The sequence below is a fragment of the Onychomys torridus genome, chromosome 5 (assembly GCF_903995425.1).
Source record: "Onychomys torridus chromosome 5, mOncTor1.1, whole genome shotgun sequence".
Classification (NCBI taxonomy): Eukaryota; Metazoa; Chordata; class Mammalia; order Rodentia; family Cricetidae; genus Onychomys; species Onychomys torridus.
In genome coordinates, this window is record NC_050447.1 from 36,753,911 (window position 1) to 36,761,534 (window position 7,624).

At 41.1% G+C, this 7,624-nt stretch overlaps 1 pseudogene; it reads left to right on the forward strand.

Annotated features, from left to right (window-relative positions):
• Positions 1-3,698: 3,698 nt before the first annotated feature.
• On the forward strand, positions 3,699-6,837 carry LOC118584565 (annotated as a pseudogene).
• The last annotated feature ends 787 nt before the right edge of the window (positions 6,838-7,624 follow it).

Consider the following 7,624-nt stretch of genomic DNA (forward strand, 5'->3'; position numbering starts at 1 on the left):
ACCTGTCCTCTGGAGATTTTTCAGTCATGTGTTTAGTCTGTGTCTTCAAGGCAGTGTTTTCTTTCTTTCTTTCTTTCTTTCTTCCTTTCTTTCTTTCTTCCTTCCTTTCTTTCTTTCTTTCTTTCTTTCTTTCTTTCTTTCTTTCTTTCTTTCTTTCTTTCTTTCTTTCTGTCTTTCTTTTTTTGTCTCTGCTCTATAACTGTCTTTCTAAAAGTTTAAAAAAAAATAAGCCAAACAAAAACAAAACAAACAAGCAAAAACCCCAAACTCTCATTATCTGAGAAAAACACAAAACAAGGCTCATCAGAGAGCTTAAAAGAAAACCTGCGAAGCAGGGATCTGGGACACTGATTGTCCTAGTACTCAGGTAATATTACTCAGGTGAAAACAATACTGTACTTTAACATGAAGTGGCTCTTCGGCTCTGAGTTCCGGCTCTAACTCGATCATGTCCTGCTTTCTGTCTTGGGTTTGGAAGTAAACCCCTTATCCGGAGCAGCTACATTACTAACTTGGGAAATGAAAGTACAGTTACTAACGAGGACTGCTCTCAGGCACGTGTTAGGTCACGGAGAGAATTCTGTTGTACTTGCCCATAGCCACACAGCTCTTGTCCACCTTTCGCTTACCAATATCGAGTAAGGGAGTCTGCTTCTTATTTCCTCTCACAAAGGCTCTGATTCTTTATCTCTGCCTTAACCACTGTTTCCAAGAATAAGCTCTACCTTTGTTGATGAAGATAAGCCAAAGTGTGGAGACTACTAAACTCATTAGCAGAGACTGTGACTGGCAGTCAGTCCCTTCTTGTCATGTTTCAAGTCACATAGAAGACATAATGCAGAGGTAAAGGACGGGAATCAAGAAATAATATCACTATTAGTTACTAAGTGAAAAAGAGTAATTTGGTAAAATTTCATGCCATATGGGCAGTCAATGTTTATGTATTTGATATATATTTGAGAGATAGAGAAAGGGAGAGGGAGAGGGAGGGGCAGGGAGGGAGGGAGGGAGAGAGGGAGAGAGAGAGAGAGAGAGAGAGAGAGAGAGAGAGAGAGAGAGAGAGAGAGAGAGAGAACACCTCACATAACCCAGACTGGTCTCAAACATATAGCCAGTAATGACCTCCTACCTCCCTCCATCTTCCAAGTGCTAAGATCACATGACCATTATGTGCAGCTCCGAGGTTTCATGCAAAATAATGTTAGAATTAATGAAAGTAAAAATTTGGAGAAAACTTTGTTAGAAATCCATGGCTCTAACCACAAATCTCAGACATTTCTCATTTTTTTTTAAATACTAGGAAACAATTTAAGATTTGACTTAAGGGCTTAGAAAGTTTTTTCTTTTCTCTGTAAAAGTGAGAGGATAAAGAGGCATGAGAGGCACAGAAGTAGCTGGGCTGCTTCTCTCTGTGATGCCATCTCAAACATTAAAAATAAAAATCCAAGTAGGTGCTCACCAAGTTACATATGAATACAAAGAGTCGAGACAACTCTGTGAAACACTTTGGGCACTTACAGTACATTTTCCACTAGCTGACTACTTCTTCCTTTGTTCAGATGTTTGCAGTGGGAAAGGGAGCTGTGCTGCTCAGAGACAATCCCCATAATGCACTAGGGTCTGTGCTCCATCTGAGTCCTCTGCTCATTAAGGATACCTATGCCTTCCCTCTTTGTTTTTTAAGAGGGCAGAATGCAGTAATGACTCAAATGCCCAGGCCTCTCCCCAGACATCATTTTTCTAACAGTCTGAGAAGAGCTGATTCAAGATCAAAGGTCAGAGGCTCTGTTCCACTTGCCAGCTGGCAGTAAGCTCCAAGGACGGAGGGTGCACAGAGCGTGACGATTCCTCAAGATGCTCATTCACAGAGCATGGGCAGTACCCCCCACCCCCAGACACCTAGGAAATACTCATTTTACCTCAGCCTGGTGGGTTAGAGAAAAGGGTCAGTTTTCTGGAGTGGTCTTGCAAAAAAAACCTCACATGCTATGATCCCAGCTCAGAGGCTAACTTGATACCAATACAATAAAGCTGGAGAGTGGATAAAAAGTTTCTATTACAGATAAACATTATCTACCCTGGGGCTCAGGACACAGCCATACACTGAATAAGAGGCAAACATCTGGAACCAGGGTTGAGAGAGAAACAGCGGCTAGCATGAGCACTCTCTGGAGTGACCAGAAAACTTCTGAATGGGGAAACTGTAATAGGAAATGTGCATCTGTATTTATTTCGGGTGAGTCATTTCCTTCACTGAACTTCTTTAGATTTTGTGTACTTTCCCCGTAACACAGCCAGAATTTGGCTGTTCCCCCCCCCCAAGAGCTAAACTGAGATGCTGTATATAAGAAATAGAAAGTGACAAGATATGACCAAGACATTGGAAATCAATCCAAACTAAATGTGCTTCTTAACTATAAGTGAACAGTTGAAAACAGTCCTCTTTTACAGCCATGGAGATAAATACTCTGTTTTTATTAGGAAAAAATTGCTTTGGACTGAATAAAGTCATTGGATTAACAAGTCAAAGCAGATGGCTTATTGATGTTTCAGAAAGGAGTTTACAAGGTCTAGTGAAAACAGGGACTTGGCTCCGAATTAACAAATTATCCTGGTATAGGGGACATTGACAGTTCAGCGCTAATAGATTTATGGGCTACTGCTGGGTGTTTCATCCCCATTTGGTTTGTTATAATAAAATATTGTGGCATGAGTAACCTATAGCCTTATTGCAATATACTATACTGACCTCTGACCCTAAGGACCCAACAGCAAAATTGTGTATTAGGTTTTTAATTTGTCTTAATCTAACGGGATCAGCACTGGTGTTGTGTGGTTTGATGAGGCTGTTCGGTGTCATTAACACATGGCATCTGGCTTCGGATTTGCTAAGACTCAGTAAGTTTAGGTCTCAGAGATTAGAGAGTCGTGGGTGAAGACCCAGAAGTCACTGGCAAAGTGGCACACAGTTTAAGCCCAGAGAATGTTTGAAAAGACCACTATTTCTCAACTTAGAAGGTAGTGTTTCTTGTTTCTTGGGAAATTTTATGTTTGAAAATAGATCTTCAAATTTCATTTTTTTCTAGATTTCTCTCTCTTATCACTTCACATCTACTTGGTTAAATGATACTGCCCATTCTTTTGAACTGTGTGTGAGAGAGAGGGGGAGTGTGGGTATGTATGTCATGATGTGTACACAGAGGCCAGAGGACAACTGTGTGGTGTCTATGCTTGCCTTCCATATTTATATGGATTTGGGGGATCAAGGTCACTGGGCTTTCACATCAGGCACTTTCACTCCCTTTGTCACCCCACTTGCTCTAATACTGCACATTATGATTTTTCCAAAGATCTAAAAATATTGATATGAATAGGTAGGTGTATGTGTCTGCGTGCCTATTTGCCATTGCGGGGAAGGTACCTGTGGAGGCCAGAGGAGGATGTTGGATCTCCCCCACCTGGTTACAGCAGTTGTGAGCCTCCTGATTTAAGGTTGCTCACAAGTAAACTTGGGCCATCTGGAAGAGCAGCAAGCACTCTTCACCCGGCCCATCCCTCCAGCCCCTGACATTAGTTATTCTCTCCTCATGGTTTGCATTCCTACTTTTATGTCTTTATTATTTAAAGGTAGTTTATGGCCTCGGATAACACTATCATTGAAAAATCCTGGAGCCAGGACTGGTGTGCTGTGCCCAAGGATGGCTGCTTCTCTTCGGCAGTTCCTCATTTTTGGATGTCAGCTCATTTTTAGTGGCATTCTGTTCGTGGGGATCCTTGGTTGAGAGCATCTGCATGCTGAAGTGCTGTGGAGATGTTTTTGGTCTCAGTGACTTTTACTGTTGATTTTTCAGGAAGCAAGGTGACTACTGATGTTTAGAGGAAGCCACTGTCTGCTCCCCAACTCCGTCACATGCTCCTTTTCTCCCCTCTCTTTCCTCCTTCCTCCATCTACCTCACCACCCACACCACACCCCTATGGACCTTAACACGGAGCCAGCAGTAGTCTGACTTTTTTTTTTTTTTTTTTTTTTTTTTTTTGAGCTCAGTCTCCTAATAAGACTCCCCTGTTCTTTACTTGGGGTAAATTGTAGGAGAAAAATTGAACTTGAGGGGTTTTGTTGTTTTCCAGTGCAAGAGACTAAACCCATGTACTCAGGCATTCGAGAAATAGTCTATGTAGCACCAAGCCACTGTCTGGCCTCAGAATCTTGGTTTTATATGGGAGTCCTAGGCTTATCTATATCTTTCACAAATCCAAATCCTTAAGTGCTAAGAATGGCAGCCTTCTCTAAGAACCACAATGTTGGCTCATACTCAGTTTCTTCATCAGATTTGGGCCCTTATTTTTTATTTTTTATTTTTTTGTTAATTCAGTTATGCATTCAAAAGCTCTGTTTGGGGGTTTTTATTTCCTTGTCCTGTTTTGCACTCCACACAGCAATATCTGACTGTGGTCCTAATGGTAACAAATCTATAAAACTGTCAGAACTAGAAGCCACCATCTTATTGTAGATACATGCCTTTGGGCTGGGGATGTAGTTAAGTTGGTGGAATGCGTGCCTAGCATGTATGATGAAGCCTTGGGTCCAATAGTCAGCACTGCACAAACCAGGTGTGCTGGTACAGGCCCATGATCCTAGTGCTTGGGAGATGGAGGAAGGAGGTCAGAAGTTCAAGACCATCCTTCACTACCTATCTATCCAGTTAGAGGCTGGACTACATGAAACCCTGTCTCAAAAAAGAAAAAACGTTCCTTTTTACATAGATAAGTAGAAATAGAAACTTAAGACCCAGAAAATCAGTTCTCTTAACTTAATCTACTTCCTAAAATACTTTGTGAATTACATATTTCATAGTGGCATGTTTCTTTTGTCTGGTCTATTTTATATATTCTGGGAATGGTAGCTTTTAACTGGGCCAACATACAGGATAAAATACCAACATCCCTGTCTCCATTGTTTTTAATGAACCAGGATCTTGCTGTGCAGCCCAGGCTGTAGTCCCAATCATCTTATTTCAGCATACCAAAACCCAGGACTGCAGACATGCCCTGCAATGGCTGGCTGAATACCCATGTTTTGTCACATCTGCAATCCTCAGAAGGCTCCAATGGGAAGACGATGAGCTTGGGGCCAGCCTAAGACATAGAATGAAATCTTATCTCCAAACAAACAAACAAACAAACAAACAAACAAAACCAAAGCTTGAAATACAGTCAGTGTTCCAAGTAGCTGGTTTTATATAAACTGTAAGTTCACCCAAGTTATAATACAATAAATATTTGGCTTAATTATGGTATTTTCAAAGATATTTTGCATATATTGTTACAAATATGAAACATGTTACATTCAATGGCCTCAAATATATATCAGAAATATGCAGCCATTTAAAAATTTCTGTTTTTCTACAGACTCAATCCATAACCAATAAATACAATTAATATATCACCCTTCTGCAATTCTAACATTCCCACTTGCCACAATCCTAAATCTGCTTTTGGCCTGCTACAACTAATGGCCTAACCGAAGTACAATGAAAAGGAAGTAACAGAAGGGAGAAGTAAACACTGTAGTTTGGGGGGGCTAGAGAGAGAGCATAGTCAGTTAAGTGCTTGTTATATACACATAAGGACCTGGCTTCGTTCTCAACACATCCCAGCAATGAAGCTAGGTGGATCCTGGAGGTTCACTGGCCAGCCGCACAGTCAGCCTAGCCTAGTCAGTCAGCCTGAGGGCCCAGTGAGAAACTCTGAATTAAAAATAAAGGGAGAGGACTGGAGAGATGGCTCAGTAGTTAAGAGCATTAGCTGCTCTTCCAGAGGTCCTGAGTTCAATTCCCAATACCCACACTGTGGCTCACTAGCATCTGTAAAAAACAAGAGAACATCATCCAAGGTTGACCTGTGGTCACACACATGTATTCATACATACACAAACAAAAAAATGTAAAGTTTTGTTGGATACCCACACCTTTTCCAATTAGAGGTAAGATCTAAAGTGAGGAGAGAAAATTATAAAAACAATGACAACAACAGAAACACCTGACACATTTGTATTTTCTTTGAAGAGATCTCAGATATATCTTATCGAAGTTGTGAGTTCATGTTTGGTATAAAAATTTTAATGGCTTTTCTTACTCTGTGCCTTTGGGAAAGTAGTTATAACAAAGATGAGAAACTAATAATGTAATTCAAGGTCTCTATTCAAAAAACATTTTTGAGAGGCAGAAGGAGAGAGCTTGCCCTGAGGGGAGTTCAGTCCCTCAGAGTCTGTGTGGGCCTCAGTGGACCCAGCCCTTCTCAGACAACCTGATGGTGTGCAGTGTAGCAGGAAGGTACCAATGAACAATGTTTCATTGAACTTAATTCACCAATGTCTCTCATAGTGAATATATTAAGAAACATGCTGGCTTATTTTGGAGTTCCCATAGACCAGGATTTGCTGACTTTGCAAAAATGAAGACTGGGGCTCCGCTGGGAGTCTCATTCATATTATTGGGAGAATGCTTTCTTTATTACCTAATTTAGGTTGAAGACCTAATTTAGAGTTGATCCCACACTTGAACTCTGAGTATTCTGATGACTATGAACCTATGGGTCCATCGTCTGCTGATGTTTTATGTTGCTAATGATGAACAAGCCAGTTATCTCAGTATATGGAAGGAGGAGGAAGGGAATATTGTCTTTTCATGCCTTCAAAACTGATTTTGAAACCATCATCACCTGCTCTAAGACAGAACAAAGCAGTGAGAAGATGATCTGCTAGTAAAGCTGCCATTAAAAAGACAGCTGCCCTTGAAGATGACCTAACATTCCTGCAGTTTCACATTGCAGCCTGAACCCAGCACGGACTGAATGTCCATCATTATCAGTGACTTCTGGGCCGAGGGCAGAACCAGATCACTTTCCAAGTTTGGTTCTTCCTCCTCCTCCTCTCTTCCTCAGTATTCTCTCCAGCCTCCATGTTTTCCTCCCAAGCAACCTACAGGCAACAGAGATAATTGGGCAGATAAAGTGAAAAGGCAGCCCTTGGGGGTTAACAAGATGAATGATAGCCATCATTCGAAAAGCCTGAGAGTTAATGATGTTCCAAACATGGCGGGTGTTCTAAAGGACATAAATAAGGTCACCAGGTGGTAGACCCATTTAAAAGAGAAGACAGAGTTCCCATTGGGATCCAGTGTCTTTAATATCTAATGCATGGAAACAGAAGGTTGCATTTCAAGATTTCTTTGACAAAAAAAAAAAAATGGATCCTGAGACTGCTCTCCATTTTCTAGTGCAGAAATATCAAGATTTTGATGTCACATTTCCCCAACAGAAAGTCAGTGATGTAAGGGAAGAACTGATCATATAAAAGCAGTTATTCAAGGTATCCGAAGTGAAAGCTGTGCCTACACTCGTGAGGACAGATCCAGAAATATGCTGTGTTTTCCTTCACTGCCTTTCATAGGGTTACAAACTCTGTTAGGGTGATTAAGACTTATCTTGGGACCTATTTGCGCTCAACCTGAAGAAGGTATTTAAGAATGCTTGTCTCTTGGGCTGGAGAGATGGCTCAGAGATTAAGAGCACTGGCTACTCTTCCAGAGGTCCTGAGTTCAATTCCCAGCAACCATATGGTGG